General features: G+C 39.6%; 1 long non-coding RNA gene across 1 annotated transcript; it reads left to right on the top strand.

The window, feature by feature from the left end:
- LOC130469096 (uncharacterized) lies at positions 1-650 on the top strand. Its single transcript, XR_008929468.1, has 2 exons — positions 1-229; positions 449-650. It is a non-coding gene; the product is annotated as an uncharacterized lncRNA (long non-coding RNA).
- The last annotated feature ends 18,674 nt before the right edge of the window (positions 651-19,324 follow it).

Genomic DNA, 19,324 nt, shown 5'->3' with positions numbered 1-19,324 from the left:
AAACCCTAATCTAAACTTGAAACCCGCCTCTTTCTCTCACCTCCTCTCTTTCTCTCACGGTTGTTCTCTTTCTCTGCCTCCCCCTCCACCTCCCCCTCTCCCCCACTTTTTTTCTTGTTAAAAATCAACATCAACGCATCAACACAACAACATCAGCGCATCAAGCCTTCAATTTTGGATCGATTATAAGGAATTTGCTCCAGTTTAGATTTCCAGATCTAGTATTATGGTATGTTTTCACTTTTCTACCCATATTCCTTATTCTTTTCGTTTTTTATGTTCTTAATTTCGTCCTCTCTTCTCCCCTTTTGTGATATATCAATTTTGTTTTTAATAATTAAAATTTTGATGAGTTTATGGTTAATCCGGCTCTTAGCTCCTATTTACGTCTTCTTGTTTGATATTAAAATTCTTACTGATGATTCTGTATCTCTATATGTGGATGTAGGTGAATAACTCGAGAGAACAAAGTAATTGAAGTAAGAAGCTAGGGAGCATGAGCAGCGTCGGAAGTTACAGATTTCCGTCTTTCTGGTCCAGTTTGTTTGAATTAGTAATTTGGTGATTTTTAAATTTTCAGATCTAGTCTCTATTAGAAATTTTGGTATGTAATTATTTGAATTTTTATTTTTGTAGTTGGGTTGGATTTATTTAACTCTTTTTTCTAAATTCATTAAATTTTCTTTTTATATGTATATGTTAATTCATCCCCTTTTTCGTTTTCTGGAAATTGTTCATCATGAGTTAGACATTTTGGTGCAAATAAAGGAAATCGACATTGAAGCCGGATAATGAAATTATTTTCATATTCTTTGAGGAAATCGAACTATTAACTGGGTATTCTCAGTTGATGGATTTGATTTTTTTTAATTTTTTAATAAAAATACCGACCGTTTAGTGGTCGCTAATTACTGATTTACCGACTGCTAAGACGGTCGGCAATTTACCGACTGTTTTGTACAGTCGGTAAATTACTGACCGACTTAGCAGTCGTTAAAATACTGACTGCTAGGCAGTCGTAAATTTATCGACTGCTAGGCAGTCGTTAATTTACCGACTGTCTTAAACAGTCGCTAAACTTATTTAGCGACTGCTTTCCAGTCGATAATTACCCAAATACCGACCATAAAGACACTGTCCACCCTTATCGACTAATAACGGTCGCTAAATTTTTTAGCGACTGTTTTAAGGACTTTGCCGACTATTTTAAGCGGTCGGAAAAGATGCGTTTTCTTGTAGTGAGTGTAACTTTTAACATAGAGGTCTTGTGTTCGATCCTTATTATATGTTTTTTGGTTGTAATGAAATGTCATGAAGCTAATTAGTAGTGACGTGGCGTAATAAGGAGAGGTTTACGTGACACGTATACGTTCATCAAAACGCCTTTTAATATATTAGTATAGATATACATGTGGAATTTTAATTTATTTTTTATATTTCCTCCGTCTAAAAATTATATTTTTGTTTTCTATTTCTCACGTCCCAAATTTATTGTTACGTTTTCTTATTTGTACATTAATTTTCCTACTTTCCCATACATTATATTCTATTTTTCCACTTTCTCATGCATTTTAACAATATCTCCTACGCTATATTCCACCTTTTCATAAAACTCGTATTTTTATTCAAATATGTCTATAATTTTGAGACGGAGGGAGTAATAAGTAAGAAAACTAACTTAAGAAATCCAGGAGAGAAGAAAACTAACTTAAGAAATCCAGGAGAGAAGTTTCTAAATGACTACTCCCCCGCCCACATTATCCAAACTTTTTGTTCACTTTATTAAGAATTTGTTATAGCTAAAAGCAAATGAGCGGGTATAATTGTCTTTAAGTGAATTAATATTAGTTTGTGAGGAGATACATGTAAGAACCGCAAATCAAATAAGGTATAGGACAAATAAATATGGACATCCATTTATAGTATATGGGGCAATCTTTTAGAGACGGAAAGGAGTAGTATAATCAAAGATTACTGCAGACTATTACAAGGATTAATGTCCATACTAGCGTGTATTCGCTATCTTGTATGTTAGCTTAATTGCTTCCCAATATATATTATCTTGTATGTTGCTTAATTGCTTCCCAATATATATGCCGGATCTGCCAAAAATCGAACTATTGGATAAGGATCTTAGGGTTTGTTTGGCAACACTAGCTGAAATTGAACTGAAATTGAACTGAAACTGATAAGGCAGCTGAAACTGATAAGGTAGTACCTGAAACTGATAAGGTGCTGAAACTAATAAGGTAGCTGATTATGTTGTCTGTTTGGTAGAACTAGTTTTGTAAGTACCTGAAATTTTTAGTAGTTTAATTGACATTCTATATATTTTAACATTTATAATTATTTGAATTGATGTATTACTCCACAAAAGATAGTAGTATCTATAATACGTCATGTTGTGAATCTAAAATTAATTTTAATACAAAAACCAATATCTTGATAACTTTTAAAAGAATAACAATTACTCCGTGCCCCATATTATACTAGCAATGTTGTTACGGATCACTTGCATTTCTTTGGATGCTACTCTTGAATTTTTGATGTTTCTAGAATCATTAACATCCGGAAGTTTTTCACATGGCATATAATCTGAATTTTGATCTAATTGATATACTTCCGTAATACAATCTGAACTCTAAATTTACCAAATTATAACATACAGAGAAGTAGTAATTTTCGATTATCGCGAGGGATATTAATTTAGATCTCATAATGTTGGAAAACCCTTGTTAAATTGATACAACATCCAATATTAGGCTATACTCCAAGGTCAAACTTTGAATTAGTAAAATTTCAAAATTAATGAATTAGTAAAATTTCCAGGAGTATGAATAAAAATAAAGCATTATATCAACTCTTCAAGTTAATTTGCGTCGCGTGTTATACTTAAATTAATACAGTGATCAATGTATGAATCAATATACTATTGTATAAATTAAGAACAAGGTTAGTCGCCTAAACCTGAAATTTCTGTTTATGTTTTATTTTGTGGACGCTACCGTATATGTGCAATGTATACTTATTCCCTATATATTGTGTGCCTATTTGTTCTTAAGAAATGCGAGAAGTCGAATCCACAATACTAAATCCACCACAAATACGGTACATTGTTCCTAAGATGAATAGTCTTCCAATTTTTTTCATCTTCTTTCTTTTATCCTCTTTTAGCCAAGATAATATCATAATTTACAATCAAATTCAAAGAAAATCAATAAGAAAAATATAGAGAAGTAGAAAGAAGCGTCACATACCGAATACGATTGTCGAGTTTCAAAGTGCTGAGTCTGCCCGATTTGCGGAGTGCTCTATTGACAGGGGTGGATTGTGAAATATAACGTTCATTATGGTTTTTTCAATATTTAGGATTCTATTATCAATTTTTTTTTTAAAGAAAAATAATAATTTCAGGAGCTGAAACTCAAACGTTAATCAGATTAACGATTCAATATCAGTCACTTTATCCAACTTATATTTTATTTCAGCTACCCGCCAAACACTCCTAATTGTTTAAGGTGACTTATCATATTATCACCTAATAATTTAAGGTGACTGAAAGTGCTTACCAAACAGATCCTTAATATCATTGATCATAATGTTACAAAGATTCCATAGAATACACCAAGTCCCCTTGATGAAGTGGATAGCATGGAGGTTGTCACCTTCTGAAGAATCTTGAGAGAATTAGGAAATTAGAGAGAGAGAATTGAAGAAATTGTGTTTATTAACTCAGTTTCTTGAATGAGAAGCAAGCCCAATAGTAGCTTATATACAAAGCTTGTAACAACCTTCTAACAAACTTTAACTACTTTATAACTAACTTGCTAGAAAATAAAATAAAGATAAAATAAATATACTACTTCCTATACTCCCCCTTCAAGCTGGACTTTAGATACAAGTCCAAGCTTGGCAGACAATAGATGATGTCTAGAAGAAGCTAAGGGTTTAGTAAGAAGATCTGCAAGCTGCAAGGAACCAGGAACATGAGAGGTTTCAATGAAACCAGCCTCCACTTGCTCACGAACATAGTGCATGTCTCTTTTAAGATGTTTGGTCTTCTCATGGAACATGGGATTTTGAGCAAGATGTTCTGCAGAAGTATTGTCACAAAATAATTTAACAGGCAAGGGAATGTGAACCTGAAGATCCTCAAGTAATCCTTGAATCCAAACAAGCTCACTAGCAGTGGCAGACATGCTTCTGTATTCTGCTTCAGCAGATGATTTACTAACAGTGCGTTGCCTTTTGATTTTCCATGAGACTAAATTGTTGCCAAGAAATACAGCATAAGAACTGAGAGACCTGCTGCTAAATTGGCAAGAACTCCAATCAGCATTTGTATGCACAAAGTTGTGTATCAGAATCAGATGAATACCACAATCCCTTATCTAATGTACCTTTTAAGTACTTTAGAACATGGAGAGCAGCTCTGAGATGAGGCACTTTAGGAGAGTGAACAAATTGACTGAGATGCTGAACACTGTAAGACAAGTCAGGCCTTGTGATTCCCAGATAAAGTAATCGACCCACAAGCCTTCTATAAACTTCTGGTTCATCAAGCAAATCACCATCATTAATGGATAGTTTTAATCCACAAGAAAGAGGGGCAGATGCAGTGGAACAATTTTCCATACCAGCATCAATCAATATATCCTGAATGCATTTTCTCTGAGAGAGAAAGATACCTTTATCAGTTCTATGAACTTCAATACCAAGGAAGTAAGCTAGGTGACCAAGATCCTTGATTGTAAAAGCTACATCCAAAGCAACTTTCACTTCTTCTATTTGGAGTTTGGAAGTGCCAGTGATTAGTATATCATCAACATATACTAAAATTACAAGAAACTCTCCATTATGAGTTCTTGTAAACAAAGAATAATCCTGTTTGGACTGCAGAAAGTTCAAAGACTTAAGAAATTTGTTCAATTCTTTGTTCCATTGTCTAGAAGCTTGCCTTAAGCCATAGAGTGACCTTTTTAATTTGCAAACTTCACCAGGTTTAGCCTTAAGATAGCCAGGTGGAGGTTTCATGTAAACCTCCTCATCAATATAGCCATGCAAGAAAGCATTATTAACATCCAGTTGATATAATTGCCATCCTCTGACAGCAGCAAGGGCAATAACAATTCTCACAGTAGCTAACTTGGCTACAGGAGAAAAGGTTTGAGTAAAATCCCTACCTTCAACTTGCTGATAACCAATAGCAACCAACCTAGCTTTATGTCTGTCTATGGAGTAATCAGGATTAAGTTTTGTCCTGTAAACCCACTTGTATCCAATGGCCTTTTTATCTTTGGGTAACTGAGTTAGTTCCCAAGTATCATTGCATTCCAAAGCTTGAATCTCTTTGTCCATAGCAAGCAACCAATTAGTATCATGTTTAGCTTGGTTGTAATGTTTAGGATCATTGGGAGATTGAAAAACAGAAAAAGCTAAGGAATCCAAGGTGTCAGAACAACTGAAAACCATATCAGTTATCCAACTATCATCATCATCAACATGAGCAGAACAATCATTCACAGTGAATGAAAGAGATTCAGTAGAAGAAGGAGATACATGTCTGTGAGGGATATATCCTCCAACAAAATCCTGAAGCACAGTAGATGGTTTAATGATTCTGGTACTTTGTCTAACAACATTATGAGGAACAATTTGGTGATTGTCAGAAGTGGTGGGAATGTGTAATTGAGTATCAGTAATGGGTGAAAGAGACTGATTAGCAGAGTTAGGGACATGATTAAAAATGGGATTAGAATCATGAGGAGAATGATTACTGTGTAAACTATTGTGAGAAGCATTTTGTGGAGAAGTATTTGTAGATAGAATAGGAGAATGAGACAAGTTAGGTTCAGATGAAGATTGTGTTTCAGAAGAAAATTCAAAGAAATCATTTGGAGGAGAAGTAATAGGTTCAGTACCAAACTGTACTGTCTGAATGGGAGCAGGAATTATTGAATTAGGTGATTGAGAAGATTTGTATGGAAATACAGTTTCAAAAAATATCACATCTCTGGAGACAAACACAGTGTGAGTGTCCATATCATACAGCTTGAATTCCTTGTAACCAGCAGGATAACCCAGAAACACACATCTCCTAGTTCTGGAATCAAATTTATCCCTCTTGAGCTGAGTGTTATGAGCAAAACACAAGGAACCAAACACCCTCAGGGTATCATAAACAGGAACACTCTGAAACATAACCTCAAATGGAGATTTCCACCCTAACACCTTTGCTGGAATTTTGTTTATCAGATGAGTAGCAGTAAGAATGCACTCTCCCCAGAACTTCTTTGACAATCCAGCATGAAACCTCAAAGCTCTGGCAATTTCAAGAAGACTCCTGCGTTTTCTCTCAACCCTACCATTCTGTTGAGGAACATATGGAACACTCTTTTCATGTAATATGCCTTTGCTTGCAAATATAACTTGGCATGATTCTTTCACCACTTTAGTGCCATTATCAGATCTAATTCTTTTGATTTTCTTGTCAAATTGTGTGTCAACCATAGATATAAACTCTGCAACTACCTTTTCCACTTGCATTTTGTTATGGAGCAGAAAAGTCCATGTGACTCTACTATGATCATCTAAGACAGTCAGAAAATATGTTGCACCATCCAGATTTCTAACTCTATAGGGTCCCCATAGATCCAAATGAACCAATTCAAAACAAGCAGAAGCTTTACTGTCACTAATGTTGAAAGGAAATCTATGATGCTTAGAACTACAACAAACAGCACAATTGTATTCTGTAACACCTTTACAATAAGCAGCATTAAAAAAACTTCATTTTTGACAAAGAAGGATGCCCTAATCTGGCATGCAAAAGATCTAGTTTATTTCTTTTATCAACTTTAGACTGAAACAAACTAGTAGCAGTTTTATTTGGCAAAACACTTGTGTGCATATCAGTAACAACATCCTCTACTACATTAGCTGCTGCATTACCACCATAAGCAACACCTTTAACATCTGTGATTTTGGTAAAATAGTATAAACCTTGTTTCCTTGTTCCAGCACCAAGCAATGCTGAATTAGAAGGGTCCTGGAAACAATACCCATCACCAGTAAATATAACCTGAACACCAGTTTTTTCAATCAATCTACCAACAGACAACAAATTGTGTTTGAAACCTTTGACCAATAACACTTTGCACAACATCAGTTTATCAGTTAGAATAACATCACCTATAGTATCAACATTCATTTGTGAACCATCAGGCAAACCAACTTTAATCACCTTCTGAAGTGTTCTCTTGTTTATCAGAATACTCTCATCATATGTCATATGATCACAAGCACCAGAATCCACAATCCACAAGCAATCATTTAGCACATTGTTCACAGTACAGTTAAAAGAATGAGAGATGATACATGCATAATTTGCAAAGGAACTGGATGTTCCAGCCACATCCTCACCATGTGATTGTTTGGTTTTCATTGCTTTCATGACTTCTTGGCAAATTGCACTCAGAAATTCACTGCTCATAGCTCCAGAACCAGATAAGTTCTCATCAAGTGGACTATCTCCAACATCAGAAGCAGAGTTCACATTAGCTTCCATTCTGCTTCCATCAGATTGATATTGTAACCTTTTAGAAGCCTTGATAGTATTATACCAATCAGGATATCCTATGAGCTTGAAACACTGATCCACAGTATGCCCTTTCCCTTTGCAATGAGTACAAACCTTGAACATCTTCTCTTTCTTGATTTCTTTCCAGTCTTTCTTACCACTGCTGTACTTCTGAGATTGTCCACCTCTGTATGATTGAGCAACCATAGCACTGCTATTCATAGCATTGACTTCAGCATTGCCACTGTTGACTTCTTTCTGCTTTTCAATCTGCTGAGTAATGGCAAACACCCTATTTATGCTTGGCAGAGGATCCATAGCCAACACATTTGTCACAGTGCCTTTAAATCCTCCATTTAATCCTAGCAAAAATTTCATCATCTTATCTTCTTCCTCAAACTCAGCCATCTTTTTCAAAATTTGACAACTACAGCTACTCAATGCTCCACACACACATGTAGGAAAAGCTCTCAAACTTTGCATCTCATCCCATAGTTTCTTCAGTTTACCATAATAGGTAACAATTGTCATGTTCTCCTGATTTAAGCTATCAATTTCCTTTTTCAGCTGATAGATCAGAGGACCATTAGATTGTCCAAATCTTTCATTCAATTCCTTCCACAATTCCACAGCATTATCAATATAACCAAAATCATCAGCTAATTCATTGCTCATAGAACTCAGAATCCAGCTTACTACCATAAAATCAGCACGTTTCCACTTATGATAGTCTTTGTGATTCACAACACAACAGGTTTCAGTATTCCACCATTTACAAATCCTTCTTTGTTCTTAGCAACTAACGCTCTCATAACATTTCTGTTCCATCGCATAAAATTCATGCCATTAAAAACTATAGAAACCAGAGAAGCAGTTGGACTATTTGAATTTGCTATGAAATAAGGATCAAGATTACCTCCATTTTCACCATTGTTCAGATGAGAATCATTGTTAGTTTCAGATCCATCAGTCGCCATTGCATCAATCAAATCAAACAAACTCAATCAAAATCACAGAATCGAGCAAGAAGTTTCGCAATCAGCAAGAAACTTCGCAGCAAATCAAGTTATATGAACTGCTGTGATGCACAAATTTCAGATCAAAAATCGAAAACCTAAATCTCAGAAACGAGATTCAGCTCTGATACCATGAAGAATCTTGAGAGAATTAGGAAATTAGAGAGAGAGAATCGAAGAAATTGTGTTTATTAACTCAGTTTCTTAAATAAGAAGCAAGCCCAATAGTAGCTTATATACAAAGCTTGTAACAACCTTCTAACAAACTTTAACTACTTTATAACTAACTTGCTAGAAAATAAAATAAAGATAAAATAAATATACTACTTCCTATACCTTCGTCATTCGAAGTGAAGATGCTTAAGTATACATGTTATTGCAATATTGCATGGTACATTATAAATGTTACTACCTCTCTTCTTTTTTCCTTCTCTCTACACTATAAAAAAACGGGCATGAAGTGTTACATTTTTTTTGGTTATAGTTCTACATTTTATTATTATACACCAATCTCGTCAGATAGTCTTCAATCCCAGTTACTTTGTATAAGGAGTTTTAGTATCTCTCTCATGATCTCGCGCTTATTCATACTTTGTAACTGTGAGGGGGTCGAAAAAGCACGAGCCTAATGCGTGAGCGTCCCTCGTGGGTGTGACGATTCTTTTTATTCAATCAAGTGTAATTGGATTTCCTGTGAGTTTACACCCAATTGACTAGTAATATAGGAGTCGCCATTCAGTTTTTAACGACAATGAGAAAAACTGACAAAACCCGGTTATCGTGACATAAAGGGAGTGCAATTATGTTTGACCACGACGGCCGTAGGTTCCCTTGTGATCCCAGGTGTGGGGATCTCTCAACATACACCCGCAAGGTAGAGATTGAGGGTTCGGGGGACTGTAACTACCGAGAGGAGTACTTTGCTCGTCGATAACTCCAGAGGCAGGATATCCTTACTAGCTCAGCATAAATAATTGAAGGGACATGCGTTAACTATTAAACTAATCTGAGTTGATTTTAGCAATATGCAACATATAATACTAGATCGATCGCGATTATCTGATTTAGATTGCATTAGGGGACCTAGCATGATAATCCAATTTCCCAAAAATATTATATTTGTTAGGCGTGATAGAACAATCAGATTTAGTTAGTTTAACAGTTCATAAAAAGGGTGAGGAAAGCAATTAAATCATCGAGAAGGGACACATTACGACGCACCCTTGAGAGGTGTGTCACGGTTCTCAGAAAACTAACCACTTTGACTTTGCTATTTCTCCTTTTTATTTAACGAATCTCAATTATGGGACAGGATACGTTCTGTTCAATTTATGGATCGATTGCGACAGAACGCGTGAACAGTTTCGCAGCGTGAGGCTTGGGCTAAGGGTTGGAGTCAATACTCATAATATAATTGTGTTGTGTGTGTGTTTTTCACGTCGAATTTGGGGCTGTATTTATAGGGGAGAGTTCGTGGAAAGATAGAATTGCAGAGTTCTAATCCGCAAAGAATTAGGAAAAAACACGTACCCAGGTATTTTCAGCGCCCAGGCCTGGGCGCCGAAGATTTCGGCGCCCAGAGCCAGGCGTTGAAAATAGGGTCTGGGCTGTTTTTTAGTCAGATTCGGATTCCTGAAATCCGTAGAGTTTGAGACTTTAATCGAGTCTTTTAGTGCGTATTAACCTTGCGACGGGATGCGTCTGGGCCCGTTACGAACTCTAGGCTCGTTAGGATTTTAATTAATACGTAACTCTTTATTTTCGAATCATATTAGGAATAGGATTCTCGCAGTTTTCTATCTCATTTAGGATTTATGTTGGAATGCAACACCTAATTCTGACAGGTTTCTATCCTTTATGATTTGCCACTTTTAGAAGCTACCTTTTACGACAGTTACTATTTTTAGCAGGTTTCCATAAATAGCAGTTTTCTATAAATATCAGGTTTCGGGTGAAATGAAAAGGGGAATTGAGATTCGTTTATTTTATAGGAGATGTGTTGTCAAGTGGAGATTTATGCTTTCATCATTGAACCTTTCCCTTTCGGGAATGGGGACAAAAGTAGGTGTCTACAGTTAGCCCCCACTTTGACTGAGTCTTGTAGTAAGACGATGGTCAAAGTATTAGACGGAGTGCGTCACACAAGCCATGGTGTATGCGACTTGTTTTGCGAGGGTCTCACGAGCCCCCGAGTGATAACATTTGACTTAAGGGTCATCACCTGAAATGTCGACATACCCCTCACGTGTCATTGGGATTTATCAACGGATAGCATAGAAACTTCCTGACTTCGTCATTGGAAGGATCTAAAGGTGCATAGACACTCCCTCACTTTGTCATTGGGAGTAGCTACAGATGTTTTCGAAATCAAAGCTACAAAGTGTAATTGGGCCTGGCCAAGCCCAACCACGAGGTAAAAATGTTTTTAAAGATTCTCATTTTCAGGGCTAGCTAAACGAGAAAACCCCCTTGTTTTTATGGGACGTAAAACGAAAGAAAATCCAGCACATCGCTCTTTTTTTGGAAAAACGGAAAACCAATCCCCTTTTAATTTTTGGAAAAGGGAAAACCAGAAAAAGTTATCGCTGCAGCGACTAAGGACCTGCACAGTCAGTGATGCAGACCCCGCCGGCTAAAGATGGCGAGCCTGTCCGTTAAGGGTGGACACCCCGTCCGATAGAAGTGGACGAATCTGTTTTTGAAATCTGTTTGCTTATTTTTGAAAATAAGGACCTACGTGGTTTGTGACGTAGACCCCGCCGGCTAAAGATGGCGAACCTGTCCGCTAAGGGTGGACACCCCGTCCGATAGAAGTGGACGAATCTATTTTGAAATTTGTTTTGTGTTTTTGAAAATAAGGACCTACGTGGTTTGTGACGTAGACCCCGCCGGCTGAAGATGGCGAGCCTCTTTCATTTTGTTTTTGGAAGATTCTTTTTTCGAAAACTGAGGACCTGCGCGGCTAGTGACGCAGACCCCGCCCGCTGAGGGTGGGTGAGCCCTGTCCGCTGAGGGTGGACGTCCCAGAATTCATTTTTTCGATTTGGGAACTCGCGTGGTTCGTGACGCGATCTTGCCAACTGAAAATGGGCAAGTTCCTATTTCTTTGGTTCTTTGTGATTTCTTTTGAGAATTTCTTTTTATTCATTCTTGCAAGAGCGAATTCTTTCGAGGGATGCTCGAATTCAGTTGTAACCTGAACGTGGGCTGACAACGTGTTCAGATGGACCTTTGTCTTGCGACCGTCTGCTTTCGTGATTTTGAGCTAGTCTTTACGGCTCAATTTTGCCACTACTTGGTCTTTGATCGGAGGACCGTGCACAAGCGTCAATGACGACCTTTCGATGAGGTCGAACCTGTTGTTGTTCTTTTTTGAGATATCCAAACATGATATGGTGTATGGCGCAGTCCGGGAACGTGATTTTGATCGTGCGCTCCTTGTCGGAGTCTATTTTCCGCGAGCCCCCAAGCACTGGGACTCGTCGGTTGTTTTCGCATCTTGTAATCATGTTTGGGGTCATGCTCGTATGTGCGAGCGACCTTTTATAGTAGTGTGCTACTTTAGCGAAGCCGTGGAGTGCGACTTTAGTCTTCAGGCAACATCCGGCTTTAGCTTGGCCCGGGTTAATCCTTTAACACACAAACATTTTTGATTTGGAAAACCAACGACTTGACGACACATATTTTTGGTCTTTCGAAGAATGACCATGATATTTAACTTGTTTTTTTTTGAAAAGTGTACATAAGTATTTTCTGAGACGAGTCTAAGTTTCGACCAAGTTTTAATGTTTATATTTGCTTATTTGGGAGCTAAAGGTGCTTTGGGCTTGATCCTACTTGCGATAGGGCCTCGTGTTTAGCAACACGGTCTTAAGTCCTTTCCTGTTCCGTGTTTTGTGAAATCTGGGCCTTGGGCTGCATTTTCAGCGCCCAAGGCCAGGCGTTAAACATTTCGGCGCCCAGCCGTGGGCGCTGAAAGTCTTTTCCTGGTGATATTTGAATTTCGGATTTCCCAACACGTTTCCGAATGGGATCAGGATGTCATTGGGTGCGTTCAGCTATATATAGGGGCTAGATACGTCCTTATTTTCCACCACTCTCAAATTCTTTCTTTTCTTTTTGCTGTGCTTTAATTACTCATTGCTTTTGCCATGTCGACCCCTATTTTCTCACTCAAACGGACTGTTAGGCGTTGGCTACGAGCCCTTACTCCCACAGAAAAGGCTTTGTTAAAAGAATACCACTTAGAGGCACTTTTAGGCTTACAACAAATTAATATTGAGTATAACTTTCTGCATGCTGCCCTAAACTTTTGGGACTCCGATCATCACGTTTTTGCCTTTTGGGGCAACGAAATATGTCCTCTGCCCGATGAATTTGCTGCGATCCTTGGTTATCCTACCAATGCTACTCCTGTTACCCCTGGCACTATGAAGAGGGTAAAACAACCATAAGGGCTTTCCTAGGACTAGATGATAACATGTTTGCTGAAATTGTTGTAGATGATAAGGTTAACTTGGCAAAACTTGTAAAACATCACTTTAGGCCTAGTAAGAATATGACCGATCAGAAATTGAATATTCGAGCCATTGTATTTTGCTTGTTGAATCATTATTTGCTGTCGAATAACAATGGTGAGTTCGGTGACATAAGGTTGATCCCCTTGATTAGCCAGATGGAAAGTTGTTATTCTATTACGCCGCTGGTTGTTGCCGAGACTTTGCTGAGTGCGGATGAGCTGAAGAAGGATGCCAAATCTGAACATTTTAAGGGAAGCCCCATATTACTGTAGGTAATCGATTTTTCTTTGCACACGTATACGTCCCTTTTGCATATATATATTTTTTTTTGCCTGGGGCTGAGTTTCAGCACCCAGGGCTGGGCGCTGGAGTTTACGGCGCCTGGTCCTAGGCGTTGAAACTGCGCCCCAGGAACCGTTTTTTTCTCTTTCTTTTCATTCTTTTGATTCGATCGTACCTGTTTTCGCAGATTTGGCTTGCGGAACGGCTTAGACTTTTGAAAGCTCCTGCCGATCCTAAACATTATCGCCTTATAGCCTTGGGTAACCGAAAATACTTGCACCAAGGCCAGGACGAGGCCGAATGGACCTCCTTTTTTACTTATGGCATTTGTTCTATTAAGATGGTGGTACCATGGTGGGGTTTGACTACTATGACAGGGGGTTCTGATGTATCGGTTTATGTTTCTTTGTTGGGGCTATCTCGTCCCATTTATATTTTCCCTTACCGAGTCATGCGTCAATATGGTTTAAGGCAGACTATCCCCTTTTCTGATACGGTACCACCTAAGGTAACGGCCTTTTCACAAACACGGGTCCTAGCGTGGGCTAAGTATTATGATGGTCTCCCGCGTTGGGCCGTAGCTACAAATGGCTTTGTGGGTCTTTCTGAAAATTACAAGTTGTGGATGGGCTCCAATGATAAAGATGTGAGGATCGAGGCTCGAAATGGGGAGTCGGCTGAGCTTTTGATACCTCGTATTCGTGTGAAGTATGAGTATCCTGATTCTGCCAGACCTCGTACCTATAGTATTAAGACTGTGAAAGCTCGTCCTGATCGAAAGCGAAAGGAAGTTCCTCCCCGTTCCAGTTTTAGGCCTAAAAAGATGCCTAACACGAAGGGGCCTGCTGTTGTTAAAAGAAATGCAAGCTCTCGCGGAGATCGTCGCCGGAACAATGTATGGGTTAGGAAGGCTCAGCCGCCTGTAGAAACAGTAGCTAGTCTAGTTGATGATAATAATCCTTCTCCCACCATTGTCTGTGCCCTTGAGGCTGAGCGGGCTATAACTGAGAATGTTTCTGAAGCCTTGGCATCTTTGGAAGTTATTGTCCAGGAGCCGGTTCTTATGGAGATTGATATTGGGGCAGCGCAGAAGACTGTGGGGGTGGATCCTGCGAACATTGCCCTTTACAAGACTTTATTTGATGATCCGGAAGAACTAGAGTAGTGTAGTTCTTGCTAGGGTGTAGGTGCCCTCTATATATTTCAGTTGTGTTTGTTTTTATTCTTAGCACTTTGTTTTCCTTCTTATTATTTCTTAATAAAGGCGTATTTTTATTTTTCATTTTCATTTATTTTGTTTCTCCTCTTTTTTATGTTTTTATATGTCTAACACTTTTTGCACAAAGAATATTCGTTTTTTTTATTGGACCGAATCCTTGGTAAGGATTGCCTACGTATCTTGTCAGAATCAGGTCGCGCGTAGTTCTAGCTTTTTAGAATAAGTTCTAGTATGCCGGGTTTCGGTAGATATGCCCTTAGGTGGAAACATATTACTTAATCGGTCAAATGAGTGAAGTATTATCATTATTTTCATCTGCAATTTTTTTTTGCCATAAGTCGCGTAAAATATGAAACTTGAAATCCGACTAATTTGTATGGCTATATTCTTGGTTGGTAAGCCTATTTGGATACTTGGATACGTACTGTACCCCCCAAGTGTTCGTTATTTTTCCGTTGTGTGCGGATAAAATGACGAGCACTTTCTGAAAAGAAAATTTTTGTCAGGCAGAGAGTTTCAACGCCCAGGCTGGGGCGTCAGAAATTTCGGCGCCCAGATCTGGGCGCTGAAAATGACTTGGGCAGTCAATTTTTGACGCATTGCTTCACATGTTCTTGCATTTATTTCCTTTTTTGTGCCTTGATTTTTTGCTCGTATTTAAAGCCAATTTTGAGGTTATTTTGGAGGCTTTTTGATTGTTAGCGTGAAATGCGTTTTTTTCCGGATTAATTTTTTCTATTCATGACCCAAAACAGTTTTTGAAAATGGGGTTAGGGTGCGGAAGTTATGAAGATCTTTGTGTAGGCTTTTGAGGTGGGTTGAAGTGCGTGTTGTTAGTGAAGGGTATGATGGAATCTATGTTTTATGAATCTGTGTTTTTTTTTGGTAACATTTGTTTTGGATTTTGATTTCCTTTGATTCTGGGTTGCACGGATTGACTCTTATGATGACACTGGTTGGGCTTTTTAGGTTTTGGGGATATGAATGGGATAGTGTGGTTTATTTTGTGGGTTTCGGAAATTGGTTCCCATGGCACTATTTCAAAACCGAGTGGGCTTTGTTTGTTGGGCCTGGAGTGGGCTGCCTCTTTATTTTTGTATTTTGCAAGTACATTTGGTGTTTATTTAGTGTTAGGATAAAAATTTTAGGAGAAATATTACGCCTTTATTGATTCGGAAAGTAAGGAAAACACACTGAAATAAAACTGACCCATATTCTAAGGGGCCTTAGGACCATCTAAAGTCTCTATTTTTATTTTTTTTATCAACCTAAAGAACTACTAGGCGCTTTTTACTAATGGTGCTCTACATGGCTCAAGCCTGGGGTTTAGTCTCATAAAACTTCGGTCCTTCACCGGTACTCATCTTGAATTCCATTCCTTTTGCATTGACCCACTGATATGTCTTCACCCATCCGTTCTCGACCTCTTCTAGTGTTGATGCAGGAGAGATTAACCGGGTTGGATCGAAACCTTCATCTTGTAAAGCTAGGGTAGTCATCACAGTCTCGTTCTCCATAGGTCTCGATTCGTTAAACAATGTCCATAGAGCCTGGTTGTCCAATATTTCAGCTGTTTTAGTCTTGGTGAGGTGGGGTGCCTCATCCAAGGTGTGGCAGTCATAGAAAATTTCAAATTCGGGTTTTAGCAAGCCATCCTGAACGAAGGGTTCAGGGAAATCACAGCATGGGTGTTCTTCTCCTTCCCGAACGAACATCCCGTTAAGGGTCTTTTGATACGGGGGAAGGAGGGTGGTTTGTCTGGCCTTTTTAAGGCGTAGCCTAGACAGGCGGTCAGCAATATCTTCCTCCGTTGGTTCATAGCCTAAGCTAAAGGGAGTAGATTTGTTGGGAAAGGGATGGAATCTGTATTCCTTCTTCGTTATGCCCAATGGGGTTCCTGGGAAATAACCTTGAGCTAACAGCATTCTAGGGATGACTTGGGATGCATGCGGGTCTAGGAATGTTGGATCATAATCTTCAATGAACTGGATTGCTTCTTCCATTTGAAACCCATAAAGGTCGTCTGCGGTTTCGGCCGTTCCAACCATAGTACAACTGACGTCGAGAGGAGGGGCGCGGATTTCTAGTATTACCCCGTTATGGTTAAGTTTAACCATTTGGTGCAAGGTAGAAGCCACACCTCCTAAGTCATGGAGCCAAGGTCGCCCCAAGAGGAGGTTGAAAGTGGGCTTGATGTCGATTATTTGAAACTCCGTGGTGCGTGCCACATGCCCGGTTTGTATGGTAAGGTTGATTTTTCCCAATACAGGCCTTCAGGAGTTATCGTAATCTCGTACCCCTTGCGTGGAGGTTTGGAAGTCATCATTTCCTAGCCCCAAGCAATGGGCGGTTCGCAATGGGCAGACATTAACTGCCGAACCATTATCTACGAGCGCTAGGGGGATGTTTTGTCCTTTGCATCCAACCACTAGGTAAAGGGCTTTATTGTGAGCACCCCCCTCTTTGGGTAAGTCTTTATCAGTGAAAACTATGGCCTTTTCTCCGGCATCTCTCGTGACATGGCTAACCAATGAGTCAGGTGTGATATCTGTAGGTACTGAGATGAGGTCAAGTGAGCGAATAAGCTTTTCGCGATGTTCCTTTGAAGTACACATGAGATCCCAGATGGTAATCTCGGCCTTGGTTCTTTTTAGTTGTTTCAGGAGAGGATTTTCAATGACTTCTGCGACGGTGGCGTGCCATCCATTCTCAGGAGTTTGCCTAACCAGGATGTCGTCCATAGGAGGTGGGTGAATATCCGGTTGGTATATTCTTCCGGATCGGGTGAGGTTGTCGACCTCGGGCTCCTGAAGGGTGGTGTTAATGAGAGCATACCCGGGCCAAGTTTCAGTGAAGAGGTCCTGGCCCGACACTTGAGATAGGTAAATATCTTCAGCATCATCATTCCACACGCCGCACACTTCTCTCTCGATTCGATCCATAGGGACCACAGCGAGTGGTGCCCCTTGAGGCGTGATGTACACCGTGGGGTCGAAATTCTCTGGTTGGTCGAGAGAGATGTGACAAGATTCGAGTGGGCTCTTGTTGTTGTTGGGTTTGCCAACGTTAGGGGGAGGTATCACTTCATCCTCTATCATGTCCTGGATCGTATGTTTTAGGTTCCAGCAGTTTTCAGTGTCATGCCCATTTCCTTGATGGAATTTGCAGTAAGTACCTTCGACCCAATATTTGCTTTTGACAGGAGGGTCACGGGTGGGGCCTATAGGTCTCAACTTTTCTTGATTGGTCAGTCTTTCAAAGGCTTGTACCAAAGTCGACCCGAGTGGGGCAAACTTTCGGTCTCGGACCCATCTTCCAGGGCTTCTTCGGGCGGGAGTCTCTTCTACAACATGGACTTCTTGGGCTTGGGATGTGTTACCTCGATTATAGGTGTTGTTCTTATATGTGGGTTTTCTTTGTATGGTTTTGGCGAGGTCGTCCTCGATCTTTATTCCCACATCATAGACTCTTTTGAAAGTGTCAAGTCCCAGGTACCTAAGGTGTTGTCTGTAAGCCGGGTCCAGGTTGTCAATGAATTTTTGGACCAATTCTGTTTCGGGAGGCCTATTGATTAGATGGGCCGCCTGGTCCCTCCATCTAGCAAAGTAGGTTGTGAAACCCTCATTTTTCTTTTGGAAGAGAACTTCCAGCTCGCGCATGGTGACTTGGAAATCCATGTTCGACGAGTATTGCTTGATGAAGACATTGACAAAGTCTTCCCAAGTGGGGAAGAGCTTAGGGTCCTGGTGATAGTACCATTTGAGCGGCACAGGTTCCAAGGACAAATGAAAGGCATGTAAATACATGGACTTGTCCACGCCTTTCAAGTTCATGGCATTCACAAAGCTCAGTAGATGATCATGGGGGTTGTCCGTGGCCTTGAACTTTGGTAAGTCAGATGAACTGAACTTTTCTGGTAGTTTGCCAGGAAAAGGTTCAGGATCGAGGGAGAAGTATTTGCTCCCCATGGTTTGCTGTAGGACCATTTTTTCAATCCTTTTCTCGTTATCGAGGTCATTTTTGGCTTGCGCAGCCGCTAAAGCTTCATTTTCCATTTTCAGTTGGCCCATAAGTTGGGTCGTTTGGACCATCTGGTCTCGCAAATCTTCGATGGACATGTTTGAAGGTGCGAATCGAGGTTGGGGAAGCGGAGATCCTTGAAATGAGGGACGACGGACGGAGCTTGGAGTCACTAAACCTGATGTTGGTGATGTATCTTCGAGACGCACTAACCGTTGATTCCCTGATCGGCACCAAGTGGCAGGACCAGTCCTAGGCATAAGATAAGCTAAAGTTTAGGTTCCCAAAGTTTCAAGCATTACTTAGTCTTAGACTTCGACTCTCTCTATTGGTTTTTCACTCTTTCTTTTGTTGGTACACTTTTTGGTTTTTTTTTTCTTTTGGTCATTCTTTGGATTTTCGAAACACTTGCCAGTGTAACATTCATAGTTGTTAGCATGTTTGGTTTTGGTGCCGAGCATTGCTGTTGTAGGAGGCCTAACAACGACACAAAGAGTTATTAATTTTTTCACGAGTCGCTTTTGAAATCGAGTGCTTTTCTTACGCCCTCGTAGCAATTCTTTTTATGAACATTTTTTTTGCAATACGTATTTTCCTTTCGCTCGGGCACCGAGGCTGCTGCGCCTGACCAGAAGGCCAAGCAGAAACTTCAGCGCCCAGCTAGGGGCGTGAGAAATTCTGGCGCCCA

The sequence above is a fragment of the Spinacia oleracea genome, chromosome 3 (genome assembly GCF_020520425.1).
Source record: "Spinacia oleracea cultivar Varoflay chromosome 3, BTI_SOV_V1, whole genome shotgun sequence".
NCBI classification, from domain to species: Eukaryota; Viridiplantae; Streptophyta; class Magnoliopsida; order Caryophyllales; family Amaranthaceae; genus Spinacia; species Spinacia oleracea.
The sequence above is the reverse complement of the archived record's forward strand: the minus strand, read 5'-3'. Positions and strand labels throughout refer to the sequence as shown.